The sequence below is a fragment of the Convolutriloba macropyga genome, chromosome 3 (genome assembly GCF_964194025.1).
Source record: "Convolutriloba macropyga chromosome 3, txConMacr16.3, whole genome shotgun sequence".
NCBI classification, from domain to species: domain Eukaryota; kingdom Metazoa; phylum Xenacoelomorpha; order Acoela; family Convolutidae; genus Convolutriloba; species Convolutriloba macropyga.
Window position 1 is genome coordinate 57,770,233 of NC_134470.1, and position 24,606 is coordinate 57,794,838.

General features: G+C 33.4%; 1 protein-coding gene across 3 annotated transcripts in view; it reads left to right on the forward strand.

Moving 5' to 3' along the window:
- The first annotated feature begins 15,655 nt into the window (after nucleotides 1-15,655).
- The window catches only part of LOC142336308 (uncharacterized), a 32,425-nt gene continuing 23,474 nt past the window's right edge, over nucleotides 15,656-24,606 (forward strand). The window contains exon 1 of one of the 3 annotated variants that reach the window (XM_075385038.1): nucleotides 15,656-16,936. The gene's annotated coding sequence lies outside the window, so the exon portion shown is untranslated. Of the gene's footprint in view, nucleotides 16,937-16,964; nucleotides 17,102-17,187; nucleotides 17,381-24,606 lie in introns of those variants that run through there. The other 2 variants (XM_075385043.1, XM_075385039.1) reach the window with 2 other exon arrangements.

Below are 24,606 nucleotides of genomic sequence, written 5' to 3' on the forward strand. Positions count from 1 at the left end.
GTTTTATGCCAAAAAATTCTTCTCGAGTAAGTATTTTTCGAGTTTTGACTGTGTTTGAGGTTCTTTTTGAAAAGGTATGACATATATTGATTAATAACTTATCTCAATGGTTTTATTTGGAGGAATGATGTGATCCTATATAAGGATTTGAATTGATAGCTTATGGTTTTCACGACTTTGACAAGTACTGTTTTCAAAAAGTTTTAGGTTTTTCTCGATTTTGAATCTTCTGTTCTTATTCGTCTACTTTCTGTAATTACTTTTCTCGAAAATTACAGACCACATGTAAAACTCTTGATGTCGGGAAATTTATTTTTTTTTGTTGTAGGTATCTATAGTTTTTAGCGATTTGATTATGGTTGTACCGGGTATTACACTGGTTTTTATTTTTCTTTTCTTTTTTGAAATTTCTCTTTATTTGACATCCTTTTTGTTAACGTAGGGCGTTTCCTGATGAAAGAAAACTCTCAAGGGTTTCTTTGTAGGAGTAAATGAAACTGTTTAATCTTATTTTATTGCTGATTGTCTTTATGACTTTGAAAGTAATGTTAATTTGTTTTAAAAAAAAATTGACTTTTTTTAACTTTGCATCTTCTTTTCTTTCTTGTCCATTTGTTACATAATGTCAATAATTACAGGTCACATATCACATTACTGGCATAAAAAGGAGGAGATATTAAGCATATCTAATGTTTCAAATGATTTCATTATGGTTTTAACGGCTTCAACACAGGTTTTCTGAAAAAAATATATTTTGATTTTTTTTTGTCTGTATTTGATGTTGGTTTTGTTATCATAGGACATATTCTGGTCAAAAAAGTCTCAGTGGCCTCGTTCTCAGGAATAAACAAACCAAATCAATGATTTCAATTTTTAGCTAATAATTTTCATGACAATTAAATCAATTTTTTCAAAAAAAACCGTTTTTATTATTTTCGCTCTTTTATTGTCTGCTTGTTGGTCTCATTAATGAGTGGTCACAAATCACTTTATTAGCGTTCAAAAAACTCACAGCCAAACATTTTTTATTCGTAGAGCAAATAGAATGGTCATACCGGCTTCGACACCGTTTTCTCTTACAATTCTTTCAGTTTTTTTTTTCTGTATTTGTTTTTGTACTCCTACGAAAAAAACTTTAATAATGACAGGCGTGAGGCTTTCCTCGACAGAAGTGAGGTATGAAAAAACTGTCCTAGATAGGTTATTTGTGGTATGAAAAAAAGCTGGTCTGGTTTTCACTTTGGCTGTAACTGAAACAATTGTCCTTTAATTTGACTACACAATATAACGTGTCCTGGAAATTGCCGAAGCATTTCATACTTTCCAGGAATTGTAGAAAACGTCACGCCTCAAAATGGTACACGTCTGCAGTATTAAAACTTTGCACGAACTTCCAATTTTCTCAATGTAATACTTAACATATATTACAAAATTCCATCTTCTGAAGTCTATCTATAAGTTCAAATTTTTATGTTATAGTAATGCCGCACTTAACCAAAACAACTCATAAAATACAGTAAAATTTTTATAGACGTGTATATCGGTATGTCAAGTTTAATTTAAAACCTAAGCAATAATTCACAAGACATAGACACAGCATAAAACTGATCGTACTCTGCCTGCCTGTAATTCGGTAAAAATCAACTGGTTAGAAGATGTGACATCTTTGGGAGAATATTAATTGGAAAACAACCGACAAATAAAAGCTTCCAAAATGCTGAATGCGACCAAAAACATTTTCTGTAACAGTTATTGATTTTTCGAAGAAAAATTTTGACCCAAAAAAAACAAACAAAGAAAATCCAGCGAGGTCAACTTTTTGTTCCGACCCCGCTTGAGGGGGGGAGGAACTATATACTCAAATGGGTTTTTTTTGTTCAGACAATTTTGGCCGATCGATAAATTCCTTGTAGAGAAAAGTGAGTGGTACCATCGAAAAGCTCGTCCAGCGTAGAGTTCGGAATTAAAAAGACTTTTTTGTATTTTGTGTTTTTCGAGGAGTTATCGAGGTTTAAAATTTTGTGTGAACACGTGATATTTGGCACGATTTTGTTCACTTTTTCGTTTAAATTAACTTTTTTTCTGAAAGAATATCTATTCAAAATTACATTTTACGCTACAAAAGTTTATAAATTTATAAGTTTAAAGTTTATGATGTAATTTGTTTTGAAACTCTATTTTAATTTTTGTTGTTATATTTGTAAACTTGTATCTAATTCTCATCCTCGAAAGGACCATCCAATTCACTGTAGTTCAATTATCAAAATAGCTATTGATATTATATCGTAATTGATGTTTTGCTTGTCGAACAAAATGCGGTTTCATAAAAGTTTTGTTAGTGGTCAATATTTGTGTTCCTTTTTCACTTCTTTAAGCACAATCGCATAAAAAGAGATCCGACTGATTTTCATACGAGGCTGAAGTGACAATACTTACTCTTTAAGTATGGTTTTAACTGGAATATTGTAATTAAAATTTGAAATAAAAACCAAAATTTTCAGATAACACCGAAAGATTATAATGGCTTCAATAATTTATTTTCGCAATTTTTTTTAATTTTTTGATTTTTCCTCATCTTTCGTCAGATTCTGTGGCTTTTTCTAACCAAAGACAGATTCTATTGGTTTGTAATGACTCTTTAGTAAATTTATTAAGAATTTTTGTTAAATACTCATGTTTTTTGAGACGTTTGTATTTATTTAAATAAATAAAAATTGGTTGATTTTTGAATTTCGTCTCATTATTGCTTCTTTTTGTCAGCTTGTTGCCTAGTCTCCTTAATATAAAGTATCATCTGCTTTGGAGTAACGAACAACTAAATTTGTGTAGTTAAGGTTTCTTCTGATTGTATTTTAACGTTGTTACTGGATGCTTTTATGTTTAGATGTTGAATTTTTGCTGTAAACAAGTTTTTTTTGCTATTTTTGTTGTTTATTTTTTCTCCCGTAGTCTTATTAATGGTGTGAGATTGTGTTAACGCTGTAATGAGGCATGGCATTATTTAATTCATTCAGTTATTTGTCTAACGATTTTTTAAAGCTCAAAGATCGGTTTTTGTCTATCTCTTCATTTGGTTGACAGTTATGTCAAAAATGTAGATGAGCGCGGGTCGGAACATCATGTGCGAACACACATTAACAAGCCTTTTTGATGAAACTAGGCTCTTTTAAAGTAGCTTTTTACTTTGTTATTCTCTAAAAGAAGATAAATGTCTTCATAGTATGCGGCAATGGTATGTGCTTGCAGTTCAAACATTTCGTTAGAAATGTAGGAAAATTTATCAGATGCTGGCTCTATATCTGCAGAGCAAAATGGGGAAATTTGTAACCATCTTGGATAATTAAAAGGGGTACCAGATGAATTAGTTCTGGAAAAGCAGATTTCAACAACATGAGTTTCTCTTATTGTTTCAGCAGAATAGACTTCAGCAGAATAGACTCGGTGTCAGAAGTATAGACTCTAAAAATGAAAATTTTTTACTCAAATTTGTTATATTGCTCGAGGGTTGTATGATTTTAGGCAGATTTGCACTTCGTACCAATGAAAAAAATTATAATATTCCAATTATTTTTTCCATTCTTTGTCAAATGCGTTATTTTAGTTTTGTAGTTGTAGCAATAAAATTAAAAGAGAAACTTTTTTTAAATTTGTCAAACTGTCTTCTTCTTGCCATCTTTTATGTTATTAAATAATAATATGTTAATAAATAGTTTTATGTTAATAAATAATGATACACGACAGACGGTTTTTAATAGTAAGGTGTAAGTATCAGTTTGCAAATGGCTTGATTATAAGATGTAGAAATCACCTACGACAAGAAAGAACAGTAATGAGTCAAATAAAACATATTTTGAGATAAACTCTGCATTTTTCTAAATTTTTGTTGTGTTTTTTTGACGCACTGCTTTTTAGAAGCAAAGTATTTATGAATGTGACAATTAATCATAAGGCTGTCAATAAACAAAAGAGTGTCAATTCCGCAATCAAAAGTTTAGAGAAAGAAAACAACAGAAATTTTTTTTCGATGTATTCTGACAAACCTTTTGACAATAATGTTTGATACTGTTTGCTTTTCAAATTCGTTTTCCCTTGCTGTTTTGCTGCATTTTAAGAGAACCTTGTGAGCCAGAAAAAAGCTGTTGAGAAATTTTTAAAGTAAAACTTTGATATGAGTATCACTTCTCAATTGTTAATTTTTTTTTATTCATTCCCATTTATGATCAATACTACTTACTATTGTCTTTAAAAAGAACTATGTTTTTTTAAATTTTGAAATGAACGTTTTTTTTGCCATTAGGACAGTCAAAAGAGAGACTTTTTTTCATTTTTCTACTGTATTTAACGTTCTTATATCTGAGGCAATTTTAACATAACTATCCTACTATTTGGGTTAGAAATAAACAATTTTCACATCTCACTGGCATGGAGCAAAATGACATTTATGTTGAAACTCTAGTGGCAAGTGACACTTTTTTAATATTTTTGTACACAGAGAAAAACTTTTATCCTCTTTTTAGCTCTCTATTCAACTTCAAGTTTAGCTTTATCATTGGCGCAAAAAGCTTTTTTAATTCAGAGTGTCCAACAGTCAGTGATTCCAGTACTGTTTAAATCATCAATGGGATAATTTTCAGATACCTTTTCATTAAAATAGCCTAAATATATTCAGGCAAATGTTACGCCGGTGAACAGACAAAACAGTCCCAGACAAAACAGTCCCAGAAAAAACAGTCCCAAATAGCAAATAATTACCAGACAAAACACTCCCAGACAAAAAAGTGCGAACTAAAGATAGAGCCAACCATGTGCACATCAATTAAGAAAGAAACCCTTTAAGGTATTCATATGATTGTATTTCTTTGAACAAAAATTAAGTTTATTTCAACATAGTTTTTGAAAAAAAAATGTATTTTTAAACAAGTTTTTGGTTTAGTCCTAATTCATACCAATTAAAAACAATGCATTCAGAAGCTTAACTTATAGATTATGTTTGTTAATTGTTTGTAGATTTTACAATCTTCCGTTCCAATATTTTATTTGTTCCAATAGTTGTTCCAATAATTTATTCAGGACTATTTTGTCTGGGACTGTTTTGTCTGGGAATATTTTGCAATTTGGGATTGTTTTGTCTGGGACTGATTTGTCTGGGACTGTTTTGTCCGGAAACGGTTACGCCACATCAGACGACTTTTACAGAGTTGTAAAAGCTGATCTATATTCTAACTTTTTAAAAATTGTTAAACATCGATTCTAGATATCTAATATCTATTTTTGATGAAAAATAATGTACAATTAGTTAGAAAATGTATCATACAAAAAACTTATTTTTTAAATGTTTTATTGAGAATCTTGAGCTACTTTGAGTGTTTAATCAATCTCTTCTGGGTCTCATTAACCCTGAAAAAAGTACGTTTTTGCCAGGGATTAACAATTTTGTTTAGTTGAAACATTCAGGTTTATGAAACTATCGAACAATAGATCTTGTTCAAATTTTGTTTTTTTTTTCAATCAAAACAGTTCTGCCTTCAGTTTTTGGTTCACCGGCACGCCAACACCAATTCACACCTATACTCTGCCAAATTGTTTTGATATATTTGACTGCGTCGGCGATATTTAACGAATCTATATTGAAAATTATAACCATTAAGGGCTCATTACCGTTTAGAAATTTTACTGCTTATCGACTGCTTTAAAAAAGTTCTTCAGTTTTGCTTTTCACATTAAGGTGTTGTCTTTAAATTAAATAATGGGAGCTCAAAAATGAGATTTTCAAATTGACAAAGAATTAAAGCTCAAGAAAGAGTGCAAAAAGCTGCTAATTGTCGTTAAGCTGCCCGGGCCTTAGTGCCATAGTAAATCAGTGCTGAGACATTGCATTCTAATTGTATATAGTCGGCCCAGTACTGTATCAAAGTATCGTAAGGGTATCTTTCAATTCACAATGTGTAGTATAAATTTCATTGACAGTTTTGTTTCTGAAAATAGACTGAACATCATTGGTACTGATTCCCATTATGTTCAAAGGAAAATCATGACAAATTGTGAAAATTTCAAAAAAAAATGAAATTTTGGGCAATGCACTTTTTGAGCATAACGATGACCTAAATTCTTAAAACGTTGCCAAAAAACTTATTATTATTAGCAAACAACCCGCCAAAACCAGTAAATACTGGCCGAAAGAGAAAATACACGCCGAGTGCCTGGAACCTGACAAATTTGGACCCAAGTTGCAGATTTTTATGGTTTTCATTTCAGATTATAATGGAATTTTGTATGAAGGTCTTAGTTTTAGCTCATTGGAAACGGATACAGTTCTGGACTGACGATACAATGTTTTAGTACTGATATGCTATCGGACTATGGTCCGGGTACCAAAATCTGTTCAGTCTCTCAGTTCATATCTGTTTATTTACCCACCCCACACACACACACGTTTGGACGGGGGAGAGGAGTCAGTTTATCCCCCCCCCCCACACACACACACACACACACACACACACACACACACACACACACACACACACACACACACACACACACACACACACACACACACACACACACACACACACACACACACACACACACACACACACACACACACACACACACACACACACACACACACACACACACACACACACACACACACACACACACACACACACACACACACACACACACACACACACACACACACACACACACACACACACACACACACACACACACACACACACACACACACACACACACACACACACACACACACACACACACACACACACACACACACACACACACACACACACACACACACACACACACACACACACACACACACACACACACACACACACACACACACACACACACACACACACACACACACACACACACACACACACACACACACACACACACACACACACACACACACACACACACACACACACACACACACACACACACACACACACACACACACACACACACACACACACACACACACACACACACACACACACACACACACACACACACACACACACACACACACACACACACACACACACACACACACACACACACACACACACACACACACACACACACACACACACACACACACACACACACACACACACACACACACACACACACACACACACACACACACACACACACACACACACACACACACACACACACACACACACACACACACACACACACACACACACACACACACACACACACACACACACACACACACACACACACACACACACACACACACACACACACACACACACACGTTTTAACTCCTCCCCCATCCAAACGTGTGTGGTGGGGGGAATAAAAAGATATTGAGCCCTAGTTATTAATTAGCCGCAAAATGATAGCTAGGGCTATTATTGGCATTATCTCGGTTTTGCATTGTATCGTCAATACTCAAAATGAAGGATATTTGAGAGCAGCAATCCAATTGTACAGATTCCTAATAAAAACAAAAACCCAATCTCAATTCATAGAAAGGACAGTTTATCGTTCCAGTGTGTTAATTACCTGTTTAAAAATGCAGATCTTCTAAGCTGTATCCTACTATGGTTGAAAATAAAATCATAACCATCGTTACTTTTACATTGTACATTAGGATCAAAGTAAAGGATAACCTTATAATGAAAAGTTTGCTCTTCTGTTTGTGATTTTGTTTTAGCTCATCTTAACGAATCAGCTCAAGTACGAAATTCAAAGGGTTTCAGTAACAGAATGGGAGGCTTTGTCAAACAAAAGGATGATGTCATGTATCAATTTCAACGGCAAAAAATTATTTGCAAAATATCATTGAGGCGCGGACATGGCTGGCGACGGAGGAAAAACTGATGAGACTCATGGCTCATTTTATAAACTACTTGTCTTGACCACATCGCTGGACATGGCTCCTCTATTTGGCTTGCTAAAATTTACCGTTTTTTCCTATGTATTGCTCAATTATTTCTATTCTTTTCGTATCTGCTCAGTTGTAATGCACCCCCATCAATTACTAGAGTTCATTGTACCATGTTTATAATGCAATGAAAAACAACTGAGGAGTTCCTTTATGATAACCCCAGTTGAGAGGTCGACTTTATGAAAAGACTTATAAAGTCGACATGGGGGGTAATTTCCCTACCTTAAATACACGGTCGATTTCCTTAGTGATATTCGACCTAAAGTCTTTTCATAAGTCGGCCAACGGTCTTTTCATATCCAATATTGGTCCAACAATAGTCTGTTCATAACTGATATCGTCGACTTAAACTCTTTTCATAAGTCAACCAATGGTCTTTTCGTATCCAGTATGGTCGACCTTAAGTCTGCTCATAGGTCTCTTTTAACCAAAGCTCGGTGCATTTTCAAGGGGTTCATGGATACTTTAAACTGAGTGTTGAGTACCCCGTATGTACAAAGATAGCATCAAATGCACTTGAAACATGTCAATGATATGAAATAGAAGAAAAATATGTTGGCTCTAAAAAAAACATTTTTTGTCTTTGGCCATATTTTTTTGCAAACTGAAATAAAACAATTTACACCTGAAACTACATTATATGCGAAAACGTATTTGTCAAAACTCAAAGTCGACCATTGCCATATCGTTTGAGCTAAAGTCGACCATGAGCATTAGGGTTGACCTAAAGTCGACAATGACCATAAGGGCAGATATAAAGTCGACCAAGACTATTAGCGTCAACATAAAACCATTTCATACCCAACATCGGTCGACCACTGTCTTTCTATACCCGATATTGGTCGACCACGGTCTTTTCATAATTCGACGTCTCAACTGGGGAATTAAAACTCAATTCAGTTTTATTTCATTTTTCGACAAGAGCACCAGGCATTTTTTCCACTGAACAGTCTAATTTTAGACTTTTTTTGATCTGAACAGCTAATTCGAAGGATTGAAAAATGTTCTGATCTTGAAAACCGCAGAACTAGTGTTTACACTGTTCATAGTTATTTCAGAAAGGGATAAATATTAGACTGATTTTTTGTCTGGGCATTGTAAAAAGTGACAAGATCATAATATGGCAATAGTACAAAACATTCAGGGAAACACTGTGGTTCAGCGCTGACATTTGTTGTTACAATGATCCGGGTCGTTAGTGGCTATAAAACCCGACACGATTTCTCTTATTTTCATCTCTCAATTCATCAATAGGAGCAAAAAACTAAGCAATTTAAGAAAAAGCATCTTTCTCCATCAATCTATCTCATTAATTCTATCTCTCTTTCAAATTAATCGCAGCTTTTGATCCTATTCGAAATTGCAAAAGCAATATTTGGCTGACAAAAACTCTATTAAGTAGAATTAGATTACACACAACACCCAATGTGTCTAAATGCTGTGAAATAAATTGGAATCCATATAGTTGAAATCTACAAATGATGCTCAAATTTTTGCGAAACTTGTAAATTTCCTCATAAAAAGTTGTCAAGGCTTTAGGTCTTTCACGGGGAACGCACCATCAAGTTCAAACGATTCGAGCCAAAATAACAGCAAACGAGGAATAAACGATGAATACGGAAATTGAATTAGTGTTTTACTAACAAAGTACAAATTGTAATACAAAATAGAAATAAAAAATGAGAGAACGCAACTGATAGTGTGAAAAATTATTTCTGGACCATTTTGGAGGCTGGAAAGCTCTATCCAGTTGGGCTGGGTGATTTAATATTTAAGTTTTGAAAAAAACAAGGAGGCTTGTTAATATGTGGTCGCACATAATGTTCCCTCTCCACTCATCTACATTTTTAAGTTAATTGTTCCGACCCCTCTTGAGGTGGGAGGAACGATATACTCAAATGGCTTTTTTTGTTCAGTCAATTTTTGCCGATCGATATATTCATCGTAGAGAGTTGAGACTGGTATCATTAGAAAGCTCGTCTAGCGTAGAATATGGAATTAAAAAATTTTTTTTATTTTCGTTTTCTACAGGGAGTTATTGTGGTTTAAACTTCTGAAAAAAGTAGAGTGAATTCACGTTGTTTTATTCACACTTTCCGAAATTTTTGCCTAATTTTTCGTCAATTTTGCTAAAATTTGTTGAAATTTTTAAGAATAGTGTCGCTGATTTTATTTTTAAGGACAAACAAGCCTTGTTGATTATTCTGATTTAATTTTGTTTGGTCAAAAACTCTGGATAAATATTTCAAAATTCAGCCTTTTTCATCAAAAACAGCATGAAATAAGCTACTTTAGTCCACTTTGATAACATTTGCCGGATCTACACCCCCAAACAACATTAATATAATCTTTGTAGATTCAGAAGGGGGCTATTCCTACTTCAAGTTCCTAGAAGAGTTCTCTGTAATTAAAACTTTGCGTTTTTTGCTAGCTTTACTCGTTTATTATCAAAAATGCAGAAATTTTTTTTGAGTTTTCAACTAACAAATTATCTATATCTACAATATTCGAAAGACCAATAGTTCCTAACGGACAAGAAGCATTAGCAGGGCTGATTTTGGGCCAATCTTGGACTGTTACAATCCAAAAAAAATTTGGATTGCAATCAGTCGGTCTTTTTTTTGAAAGAAGACCTTTTTTAATAAAAAAGAACAGAACATATCAAATGAAAGTTCAGGAGTGATAGGTTCAATTGGCTTCCTAAGCAACTCCAAGCTAATGCATATAGTTTTCTACTTGAAAGTTGAAAAATTTGGATTGCAATCAGTCGGTCTTTTTTTTGAAAAAAGACCTTTTTTTTAATAAAAAAGAACAGAACATATCAAATGAAAGTTCAGGAGTGATAGGTTCAATTGGCTGCCTAAGCAACTCCAAGCTAATGCATATAGTTTTCTACTTGAAAGTTGATGATCCTTTCCACTTTCAAAGATAATTGATTTTAAAACAAAATAATGGCTCAATGAATTTTTCCTCCTTTTTTTCTTAATTTGGTCAACTTGCAGCTTAGTTTCAGCCAAGAAAGAATGCTTCTTCATTCTGCTGATTGGAAAGATAATCTCAATTGCGTTTTTAAGCCTGAAGTTATTGTTCTGGCTTCGATAATATTAGATTTCTGAATTTTTTTGTTTTAGTAGAAATTTGCCAGTTTTTCACGTTTTCTAGTCACATTATCACATTACTTTTCTCATATCATATAATAAGCGTTCAAAATTAAACACAATTGAACATTTTAAAATCCCTAAAGATGTAGGTTATTGTTTTAACGGCCTCGACAATTCTTTCTTCAAGAAATTAATTGAATTTTTTAATTTTGTCTTTAACTATCATTTTTACTTTGTCATTTCAGTTGTATAAAATTTCCTGTATAGTGACAGGTTTCATTGACTTTTTATGGAAGAAAAGACGAGCCAAAATTCTGATATCAGTAGATAGCTGATGGCTTTCATGACTTTGAAAACAATTGTTTTCAAAATTAAAAAAAAAACTTTTAACTTCGCAATTTTGTTCTTTTTTTCTATTTGTTACCTATTCTCATTAACACGAGGCCACATGCTACAATATTTGTGTTAGAAGAAGGCGCAATCGAATATATTTTGAGGGCCGAAATAAGGCTTTACGATTTTGGCTGCGTTTTCTGCCAAGGTTCAATTGAATTTTTGTTTGCTGTTTTTTGTTGTTCTTTTTGTTTGCTTAAAGAAATGAATAAAGACCGGAAATAATACCCTTCTATAGAAGCATTGGTAATCGTTAGCCTTTTGGATATTTTACTTGATTTCTAATGGTTTTATTTACTTTGATGTTAATTGTTTTAAAAAAATAAGCAAACTTTTTAACTTTACTGTTTTTGTTCTTTTTTATCTATTTATACCAAACCTTTTAATGGTTTGGTCCATATCTTTTTTGGTGACTTATAGGTTTTTTTGTTTAGTTGGAAGTTGATCTCAAAGTATGTTGTCTTTGTTATTAAATTTTGTTTTTTAAAACGGACAAAAAAATTTTGATGTAATTAATGCTTGTTGTTGTTGTTGTTTGATTTTGCTGTTCGTCTTGACTCGCTTTCTTAATATTGGCATATCACAGCAATTTATGGCTTCAATTTTTACACCACTGAGTTATTTGCTTTGGAGGCTATCTTATCGTTCATTCTAATTTTTTTGAAAATACTTGGGTTTTTTGGGTTTTTTGGGATACCCAAAAAATAATTTTTGGGTGTTCTCTCTGCTCCTCATTTGGTAGACAATTATGCCAAAATTGTGGATGGGGGGGTCGGAACATTGCTGAGCCGCCTTGTTGTATTCGAAAAGAAGAGATCGAATACTGCCAAAAATTTAGTTTCATCTCAAAAATGATTGGTGTATGAATAAGCGTTGCTAAAAACTTAAACCACTAAACTAACTAAACACTGCAGTTTCAGAGGGCCGATGAGATATGACATTAACAAGAATACGAGACAAGACAAACGAAAAACTTAACAGCCAATTTAGCACCTCTTAACAACTAAACTGATCAATATATTTGTAATACACTCAACAAGATATGGGACATGCCCTTAATGAGACTAGATAACAATTAGACAAAAAGAAAAGTTAAAAAAAACGATTAAACTTTTTCAAATATGAAAATAATTGAAGTCATTGAAACCATTAGCTATCAACCGAAATCATTATATAGGTTTATTTATATTTCCAGAAGAAGAATTTAAGACCTCTTGTAATCCAGTTTAGGTGTTACGATTAATTAAAAACAACTAATACCGAAAGCAATGACAATTTAAATAAAAATTTATTTAAAATCAGTGTCGAAGCCAAAAGGAGTCCTAAGCTATAAACTGAAATAAGAAACTTGTTTGTAATAAAATTTCACGCATTTAACGCCAACGGGACCTCATATATCATACGAAAAAAAAGATCAAAAAATATAGACAAAATTTGAAAATCCAATCAAAATTTGCGAGAAAATAGTGTCGAAGCCCTTAAAAACAGAACCCAATCACTAGTTATGTTCCAATATGCCTGTTATGTTTTTGTCATTGGTTCAAAAATGTGAAAAGACGATAAAAAAGATGTACAGAAATAAAGAATGGACCAATGCACAAAAAAACTCTTAGTCTCAAAGACAAACGCCAATGTGACATGTCATTAGCGTGAAAAATACTTAAGATTACAAAATAACAAAAAAAACAGAATTTCAAAAAAAATTACACAAACCTGTTTTTGAAGCCATAAAACTATCAGCCTTTTATTGAATATATGATATATGTTTATTGGGCCTAAATTACGTAGATATAGTTTTATCGGTAATTGAAAAAAAATGAAGCCGTTTCAGTGTAACAGCCTTTTGTTAATTCACTTAAGAGCCCAAAAGCAAAAATCTTTCAAAATAAGAAAAAAAACAGCCACCTATACAATTCGAACCCGCGAAGACCAGAATTAGCCTTGATACTGTTGTCGTCCTTTAGAAACAGGCGAAATACAAAATTTGACAAAAAAGTCAGTAAAAAATAATTGTTGAATTTTTGGTGAATGAAGACTCAAAGTTGAAAAATTTAGCAAAATTGTAAGCAAAATTTTTGGACCAAAATTTTTGAGCAACTGTTTTCTATCTGCAAAGTTAAAACCCATCAACACTTTTGCGACGAATTTTAATATATTTTTAAGCAAAACTGACTAAATAGGTGAGCAAAAATACGGAAAATGTGAACGAAAACAACTTAAATCATTTACGTTTATTTAAGTCTTTAATTTTTTGCTGGTTTCTTGCCCATGGTATTGTCGTTTGTTGGCGCTTTCTGACTTAGATTAAGAGCATTCATAGAATGTTCGAATACCCAGATTAATCCCAGAATTCGGTTTTGTACTGTTCATAGTTTTTTCAGAGATCCGTTTTTTAATATGATTTTTAGTCTGAACGGGGTAAAAAGTGACATGATCATAATCTGGCCAGACTAAAAACATTCGGTGAGATAATAATATTCAGCGCTGTTTTACAATGTTACTATGATCCGGGTAATGTGTGTAAGAATTGTCGATTCGTTTCCGAAATTTTACACAAATATTTTCGCATTCATCCGGCTATGTTTGTGTTGTTGTTGTTGTTCGAGTACAGAGCTCTAGTGGTTATAAATATCCATATAATTCAGCCAAACTTTCCTAATTCAAAAGCCGGTTTCCCGGAAATATGTCTGCATTATTCATACTTGCCGCAAGCCACAAAAACTTGCGCATACTTCCGTCCATGTATAGCCGGTTTAACCACAGCAAGACTACACAAAGCGCGTATAATGTAGTCGACATGACTGAATTCTATTTTGAAACCCATTTATCAAAATACATAACAGACTTGGGCAGTTAAGGAACTAAATTTAAATCTACTTCGAATAAGTAAGTGACTAATTCAAGCGGGCCCCGAAGTGTCTTTATTGTTAAATGTGGTCACACCTAAATATGGCGTTCTGTACCCAATTTTTAAACCAAGCTAATGCAAAATTCACGCCATTTAGCCGAAAGTAGTTAGTATCAAACTAAGCCGCGCAATTTGCATACTTGAGTGATAGTTTGCTAATTAAGCCTCGAAAGAAAATTTGAACTTAGTTTATAGGTTATCCTTTTAAAAATAAAACCAAAACATTAGATTTTCGTACGGTTCTTCTAATAGACGGAAAAATGTGGAAACAAATTATGACATCTAATTAAATGTTTATGCTAATTGCCATTAAATTTCCGATCGTTCACGTGAGCCCGTTACTGTCATGTGAAATAATTAAATCGCGGTTCAATTTTGTTCTACTTTCGAGCACCGCGCACCAAAACCCATTTAAATATATACCAAACTTAAGTGAAACTAATTGGGCTTAATTGCTACGCTTTTGTCAAGGGCCCCCAACTTAAGTCCGAGCAAAATCAACAAAACTAAACAATCTTCAAGTTAATTTGTCAAATAATTTGCCTGCGCGTGGGGTATTTGAGAAACATAGCTGTATGCAGCCTTTTGAAACAAGTACTGGGGTATTTATGTAGCTATATACAGTCAAATGAAAGGTGAACTCAAGTTAGCTTAACGGATTTTGATCCCATGACTCATTTTCGGCTAGCTTGTATTCGGCCGAGCAGTTCCCGAGTTGCATTCGGCATAACTGCACGTGGTGTCTCACTTTTTGATGAATAATTCCTCAACTCGACGGAATTTGGTTTGCAAAGCGAGTAAAAATCGTCATTTTGATAATATTGTCTAGTATTTTAACACGACCTTTCATAGCACAAGGTTTGTTTAGTGAATGTTTATGCAAAAACCACTATTCGTGTTTGTGCGCAGCGGCTGCGCGGCGGTAGTTTGCATGTTTGTGTATTGTCAATAAACGTTAGTAGTAGTTATGACAAATTCCACAATAAACAGCCGCTGAATGAGTGAACCGGTGCTCGTTTGAACCGATCTAAGCTGGTGACTAGATTTTCTACTCGGCACCTCTAAGGGGGGATTTTTGGAATATATTTGAAAACGCAATCTCAAATTTGTTATAACCTGTTTTAAAATACTACTTCAATACTATCGCTTTACATGTACAACTGCTGCCTTTTCCTATAGTAAAATTATAGTAAAAGCTAAGTATGATTCAAACGTAATACGAGAACGGCGCTCGGCTTGTAATAACAGTACTCGGATTTAGTAGTATTAATAATTCACCAACTTTCAAATGCGTTATGACTACTTTAAAGTATTTGATTGCATAATAAAAACCCTTCCATAAGAAACAATATTCGTTCCAAGGCAGAATTCCATGACTGTATCCAAATTACACATACTTTAACACACAGTAAGCGATCAATTCAAAGCAATTTCCCCTTTTTTATCCGTCTTTATCAAATATTTTTTTAACTTGTATGGTTCTTTTTTTGTAGTTCGTTGCCCTTTTTTGCAATATAATATTCTCGTTATAATATACTACTCGCTACTATTTGTGAGAAAGTACAAATATTAAAAAACGCATCTGAAAATTTTTGTCAAAACACGTTTGTTCAATATACAATTTCAAGTTACGCTTTCAATTCACTAAAACAGCTCTTTGAATGCGAATATTAAGTTGTAATAAAAATTGAAAATAATACCAAACTCAACTAGTTATGCGGATTATTCATACTCAATAACTAAGCGAGTATTTATTTTACGCCATTTGCTGAAAGTAGCAAAAATTCAATGCTTACAAAATGAGAAAACAAAGCTTGTTTTGTGTTAGATTGTATTTGCAACAAAAAAGAATGAATCATCAAATGTAGTTGTGTCATTATTTTAAACATTACATCATTTTTTAGTTCTTATACCGACTACATTTTACTACTGTTGGAAAGGTTCGGCACGCAATCCAAAACCAGTTCGCGTATTTTACAATACAATGCGTATTCTTTGAACGCTTAAAGCTTTATAACGTAGTCTGTAATATACAACGCCAATCTATCGTGCTATTTGCCACCATATTTTCATCTCTTGAAGTACCCCTTGCGTCATTTTGAGCAATTATAGTAATTTTACTACGCTTCGTTTTGTTGATTCACCAATTTTAATACAATTTTCTCTTATTTGCTCTCATCTTTTCATCCCTGGTCAACACGCTCATATATCAACAAAATTGTCTAATTCCATTTTTCATCTCAAATCCCTGAAATTGAAATTGGAAATTGTTGAAAATACCGGTGTTGAAATACAAAAAATTGTGAGAAAAATCAATTCTTATACGCTTTTAAAGCAACTTAAAGCTGTAGTAATATTAACAATTTGTCTCAGTAATTCAATATACATTGACAAAAAGAACAAAAAAACGGTTGTCAATTTAGCAAATACAACTAGAAAGCAAAATCGATGTCATTCTTTTCAATTATTTTGTTGCAAATCTTATCTTATGAATCATAAGCCTTTGGTTGCTATTATATGAAGCAGCATTATTACACCGACCGACCAAATTGATATCAAGCGACTAAAACAGCGACAAAAGTAAGTAAATTTTTAATCAAATACAAAAAGCGCCGTCAATGTTCTTTTTAATCTCGAATTTTTACACCAATTAGCAATATAGTTTACCATTTTTGCGCTCTTTTCCCTCCGAATGGTTTAGATTATTTTACTCCGTTTGCAGAAAAACTGGGAAAACTATTTCCTGTAAGTTGTTATTGTATTTGTTTTTTAGTTCCAATTTGCAAGTTTACCTTAATTTGCATACTTGTTTGTTTACAACTGTCATTTCTTTGCTCAAAAAGCGGTCAATCGGTTTTTCTTGTGCAGCTAAATTTGCATTGTTTGTTTCAGTTTTTGCGGAAACTATTTCACATCTTTTCAAATACAAACAACGCTTCCAGTTTTCACATTTTCTACCGTTTGAAAGCCGCATTTTGTTAGAACTTTATATTGATATTGAAATTCCGCAATTGAGTTCGAAAGGTAAGATTTGATTATATTTAGAGGAGAGACGTGCAATTTTATTAATTATTGGCCATTCAGGGTGTTTGCCCTGAATGACCAAGATTTTTTTGCTTTATACTGCCCCCAAATAATGTGATTTTATATCTCGATTGTCAGAATTCTGTAAAAGGTAAACGCCAAAAATAAATAAGGGCGTTGTATTCAATTGGAATTTAAGTTCCAACCATAAAACGGACGAGAGAAAGTATTCAAAAAAGTTTGTGTCATTTGCAGAACAATGAGAATGCATCCACGATCTTTTTCTAGCCACGCAAAACATGCATGCTCTGACTGATTTTGTTAAATTGAAGGCAACGTTTGGCCCAAATTATAGATTAATTTTTACTTTGAAGCACTCTGGTCTGAAAACTTTTTGGCTAGAACACCTCAAATCCCCCCCCCCCCCCCCCCCCTAACGCACCCAAATATCCAACTCCTTATCTGAGGTAATTTGAATTGGAGATGATTAATAATTAACAAGCTAAGTTTTTAGCGATTGTTGCAAATTTAGAAGAACCTTATGGCGACACCGAAAACTATTTACAGTGTCTGATCGCAAAGTTCCTCTTTAAGAACGTGGCGCTTAATTTAGAGAGGCAGTTCTGGTTATTTTAGATCCAGGCTAATTGTTCCAAATCTGACTAATTGTGAATCACAATCCCGCTTTAGTTCGATTGTTCAAATCAATTAAAACTAGCTCTCAATTGTTTCATAGTCTTTTTCCCACACCTTAAATGCAGTCTTGTCGTTCTAACCCTCTAAATTTAGTTGCAGACCAGGAACTATCTCTGGCTTTTTGTTGATTCAATTCTGCGAAATCGATATATTTTGTAGAGATACACGTGTAGTATCATTGAAAAGTTCTCGAAAAAATTAATCGATCCTCCACAAGACGTCTAAATTTTTTTCCCGAAGAAGAAAAAAAGGTTTGAAAATGATTTTTTTTTACTTTGTCACTCTGCACATACATAATTAATTGCTGTCAAACGAAGTTTAGCAATTATATTAGTCATGTGGTCTTTTTTATGCGATTTTTTGCTTGACCGAATATTCGTCTGACACTTTTGACTTTTCGTCCTCAAAAGCGGGATAAACAGGTAGCACTCGGAGGGCATTAAGTACTCTTAGAGCCCTAAGCCTTACTGTACTCTAAGAATGTGATTCACTAAAACGGTTTTGAGGAGGCAATTTCATGGTGTAAAAGGCGGTTCTTAAACTTGAAAGTTTGACCCCCTCAGTCACCCCGCCCCCGCCATCAGCCCTCCCCCTCCCATTAACGCTCCCCCTGCCCCTCAACACTCCCATTGTCCACTCCCTCCGCCTGTCGATTTGAACCCCCTTCTCATCTAGCCTTCGCAACCCTACCCCCCTCGCTTGGCCCTCCCCCCATACACTGGTCGACCCCCCAATGCTAGCATCCCTAAGCCCCAGGTGGCTACTACCAAAGCCAACCGACGTTCGAAGTTTATGTTTACATATTTGCCATTGGCTTCAAACCTACGAATTATTGCATTGATATTAAGAAAAAGTTATTTATGGTAACATAAATCAATTTCTTTTGATCCACAGTGGCAAGAAAAACTGTAACAGAAGTTGAGGAAAGATTGTCCAAAAAATTTCATTTTTTTTCAGATTTTCATCCAAAATTTAAATTTATGGAAGGATTTCCAATTATGAATTGGAAATACTCGTTTTCCTCAAATTTTCCGTCAGAATGTTAGACAAGTGTTTAAAAACCATGGAATTCTAATTCTGAAAAATTAACAATAATTAAACGCTTGTTAGTTTTGAGCGCAGACAAGTTTGAGTTTATTATCTTCAGTTAAAAAAAGCGTTTCGAAAAATCTGAAAATTAATTTTTTTCTTTTTCTGGTTATTTTCTCGTTATTCAGGCCTCAAAGACAAAGTTAAGTGGATAAAATTCCCAGACTTCTATTGCCTTGAAGCGTCGGGTATGCGAGTATATCTCCGAACTTAATGTGTGTGCCCATATATTGAATTAATCATATCTTAATTTTTTAATACCGTAGCTAAGGTAGAATATGACACGTTGTAACGTATGCCGTACATTGATAATTGTTTTTATTTTTTTTCTGTCCTGAAATTGCTGTTCTCCTACGACGTATCCGCTCTTCTGATCTGAAAGTTAGTTAATTTGGTGCGTACGTTTTACCATTTGGTGGCTATCAAACAATTGAAAACCCCTTTGTAGGTTCTTTTTAAAACTATTGTAATGACGCCTGAAAGTTATACAGCTTTTCGGTCACTTCCATCTGTTATACAGTTATCCTTAAGCGTTGTTCCTTTTCATTTTTGTTTTTCAATTTTTCCTGAAAAACGAATTTTTGGCTTGATATTAAATATCTGAACAAAAAATTAATATTTGTATTCAAATGTAAACATTTGAAAGGGAAATCTGCCCTTTGCAGTAAATGTAATCTCATGCCTTGAATTATTAACTTAATCATTAACTCAGTGCGACTAAATTGTGTTCATTGGTGTGATATCGTTAATATTTGCTCATGTTAGTTTTGTGTTTTCGTTTGAATCACTTTTCCACGAATACTCTCTAACATTGAGTATGATACTCCTAACATCGAGTGATTGACTACTTGACTTTGACTTAAGCTTTTGTGGGCGTTCAGTCGTTAAGTTTTTCTTAAGTTACCAATACTTTGAAGCAATACAACTACACGATAGTAAAATTGTGCTCTCAGCACTCGTTCCGTTTCTCCGGTTTTCACTTTAAATGGTTGGGATTATTTAATGTATAATTATTTTGGAGTATTTCACATGCAAGCTTTTGGCCTGTAAGGAAAATTATTTTGTTCATGTGTCTGCAGTAAGTATTTATAGAAAAATATGATTCTCAACTGTCGTTTTTGTTAAATAGTATCTAGTACTTCAGGTAATGTATCAATTGTCAAAGATCGTAAAACGACAGATAATTGAAATAATTTGATAGAAAAATTTTTTGTGTTTCGACTATATAGAGCGCCTCGGAGAAGATATTATGCCTCAATTCAAAACCCGGGCTGTATACAATTCTTATCCAAATTAAAATTTTCAACGATTGTTTTTTGACCGTTTTTTGAAAGATTGCGTGCTTGTGAACGCTATTTGTTTGTAAACGTTAATTTGATAAAATTTTAGATTAAAAAGCTCTCAGTGGATTTCAATCTTCTTGTTTTGTTTTATGTTTATAGAAGTTACCTCTTTCAAATTCATTTTGATTTTACAGTTTTACCAAAGCAGATTGTGTTTTTCGCTCTGTGATTTTCTCATGATCAGTTGAGATCTTCTCGATAGATTCAGAAAAAATCCTTCTAAAATTTGAAGAAAATTGCATCATGTGAAACGGTAGTTGTTATTATCAACACCCTGAAAAGCTCACTCTTCAACGAAACTGCTGGGCCTGCAGTTTTACTCTGAAACTCTGTGGAATAAATTTTAAACAGGTCTTGCCTTTTGCCCAAAGTAGGATGTGATATTAGTTCCCCAAAAGCTGAGTAACCTAAAGAACCTAAAACTGCAAAACAGAAACAAACATAACCAACCTACGAAACGAAGTCAATACTATTCATAAGTTTTTTTTGTTGTTTGATTAGGTCGCCGTTGTTAGGAATAAGTGGAAAATCAGGCATCGCTATCGACTTCAATTGAAATGACATGTAATTTGCACTCTTTTGAATTCGTGCAAGTTTAAAGTCAAGTTTCTTTTTCTATCACTGTTTCAAAGCCAAGTGGAATCAGAGAAAAAATGGTTGTCTTTTGCCGTTGTACTCAGGCAGTGTTCATACAAAAAAAAACGTCGAGGATGCTTCAGTTTCTGCAACCAATTATGACTTCGTTTATGGTATGGTGTTAATTACGAATGTCGTCCTCAGAGTCGTGGACACTCCCACTATACCCCCCCCCCCCACTCAGTTATATTAAAGTTACAATTCTGGATGAGACATATTTTTGCCCGGAGGCTTCAATCAAAAATCCGAATCGTGCAAGGATTATTATTGCTAATAGTTATTTGGGTACTTAGAAAACCGACTGATTATCAATTGTATTGTATTATCCTTTTCAGTTTACTCTGCGATAGGCTTTCTATTGGTGGCATCCATTAGACGAACTTGAGCATAATTACAAGGCTTTTAATTTCAATTATATCCCTAATAATTTTATTCTAATTGCAATTAATCATTAAATACAACGGAATATTGTAATACGTGAAGGAATCAACTGTTTCGATAAAACAGTTTCAAAATTCCTAAATTAATTAACTTTGTAAAAAGATTTGAAAAGTCTTCGAAAATGAAAACAATATTTTAGGTCAGTCACTTGACGGAAATTTTGTTGACTGTGTTTGTTATGATCTAAACGTTGGTGATAAAACCCTTTATCAAATGTTCCAAAAACAAGAAAGCCGTTCGACTGTTTCAATTTTCAAGACATCGCTTCAGAAAATTAGGGCCCACAAGATATATGTAATGAGGAGCAGAAACTGATGAAGCTTAGAAGAGTAATTTTTTTCTATAGTATGTAAACATCTATGTGTACATATATTATATCTGAATTATTATTTTGTACGCTTGATCAGTTTCGGCTTCTCCTATTTTTATTACAGGCCCTTATATAGTGAAAAGATCTTTTCAAAGAAATTGAAATGGTGAAACGACGTTGTTCGCGTGAAAAACTTAGAAAAAGGCTCCATCACCAATGTTACGGTTGTTTTATGAAACAATTATATCAAAATAATTATTCGTTTCCTGTGATTAAATATTTTATCGTCCATACTGATCCTTTTGATTTCGAAGGAAACGATTGGGGATATGAACAGGTGACATCTGAAGTTGCTAAAGTGTGCAATTCACACCGCTAGAAAGCATAGCTGGCAGCAAACTGTTCAGATACGTTATTACAATTGATCTCGACTCTTTCTTCTAGGTATCTGGATAATTTGGAACAAGAACAGAATTTTTGTTCCGACCCCCTTTTTAGTGGGGAGGGAGGAACTATATACTCAACTGGGTTTTTTTTGTTCAGACAATTTTGGCCGATCGATATATTCATCGTAGAGAGTTGTGAGCGGTATCATTAAAAAGCTCGTCCAGCGTAGAATTCAAAATTGAAATGATTTTTTTTTAATTTCTTTTTTTTTCGAGGAGTTATCGAGGATTGAAGTTTTATGTGAACACGGGATATTTGGCATGATTTTGTTCACTTTTAGTGTAAATCTTCAAATTAAGATATTTTCTTTTAAAATAGTATTTCTAAATTACATTTCACGCCACAAAATAAATCAATTTTGTCTTCCTAATAGACTAAAGGCGATAAAAAGACCAGTTCTGGTCTCATAGGGAAGTTCACTATAAAAAATTCGAATTCTATTTGAGAGCTTTTTTAGAGAATTTTTAAATTCGTTTGTTGTTTTTAGGTCACCTAGAGATAAGTCACTTTTCATATCGAGGTTCCGTTGACAAACCTCATTTACAGTCAAATGAAGCCCAATGAACAAAATGTTCGTTTTCAAGGAATTGCTCATATTTTTTTGGCTTCGGCTCTGACTTCTGGTCATTTTAATTGAAATTTTGATTTTCCTTTTGAGGTTTTACTAATTTTTTGGAATCGACAGTTTTTTTTCTGAATATTCGACAGTTTTTATTCACATTTTCATGAATTTTTGCTAAAATTTGACACAATTTCGCTAATATAATTTAAAATAAATTAAAGTTTTTAGCGGTAGTGTTATCGTTCCCATAGAGATAGAAGAGCGTTGCTGAATTGTTTGATTGAAGTTTTTTTGGATAAAATTTTTGATAAAATTTTCAAAATTCGAACTTTTTTCATCAAAAATCACAAAATATGCTTCTTGGTCCTTTGTTAAAGTTTGCCAGACGCAGTGACCTAGAAACCTTGACACAGGCAGACTCCCCAATTTCCAGAACAGCGATAGTTAAAATTAGGCGCTCTATGAAAGTCTTCAGGAATCAAAATTTTGCTTTTTTTTGTCGATTTAATTCGATAATTATACAAAATGCATCGTTTTTTTTTAATATTTCAGAATTTCACTCAACAATTGGTCTAATTCGCAAACACTTGGACTAATTGGGCCGGTTTGTTAGGTGCGCGGCAAAATCACGGATAGGTTTGATATTATCATGGATTCATACTATCAGAAATTTTTTTATTTTATTTTGGTGCTGCCTTTTTTCAAAATAGTTTGCTTTTGTTTTTTCAATGTTAATAACTGACAATTTTCTTCCTTGCTCCGTTAATGACAGCACCCATTTATGTAAAAATGAGGCCGAATGTAGATTTAGTTTGTTTTCAGAAATCCTAAGTGTTATTCGGCATTGAGGAGGAGTTTTAGTAAACTTCATCTTAATTCTTGTTTTGCCTTCAATTGTTATTTTTTTGCAGTCTGATTACTTAGTCTAGCCATTCAAAGATCTAAATGGCTTCTTCAGGAGGTGTTAGTGAACCTGTAATGTGTATACGGTTGTTACCTAATGTCTCTTATGTCATTGAATGTACTTGTTTTAAGGAAATTTCAGTGATTTTTTGAACTTGTCAATTTTTTAAATTATTTCAGTCAACTTTGCTTATTCTCAGTAGATACAGTTCAAAGTTTATTTTTTTACAGAACACAAACTGATTTTGTGGCGGTTTATTTCAACAGAACGTTTTCTTGCTTTTGGTACTATGAGTTTTCATACAATTTTTTTTTTTCATTTTTGCGCATTTTTGCTGTTGTTTTTGTTTTTTTTTTGGTGAAGTCACATTACATGTTTATTGTTTTCATAACATATGGTTCTAAGGGCTGCGACACCGTTCTCTTGCAGAATTTGTTAGAGCTTTTTATTTTCGCCCTCTATTTATTATTAATTTTTGTTGTCGTATAACAAATATTGGCTAATAAAAGGTCTCAGTGGCCAACTATAGATACATGAATGAACTTAGTTACTGATATTGGTATAGAGCTAATGGTTTCTTTGACTTTCGACTTAAATTTCGTAAAAAAAATAGTAAAAGTGTTCTCCAATCTATCCCTTTTTCTGATTTGCGTTTTTTTGTATTTTACAAGGTTGTATCATTTTCGTACTTTAGCCTCATTTTGAGAGGTCTATGTTTTGTGTTTATGAACTCAACAATAAATTTTGTCGTTTAAACGTTTTTACTGACGTTTTCAGGACTTAGACAACTTGTTTCAG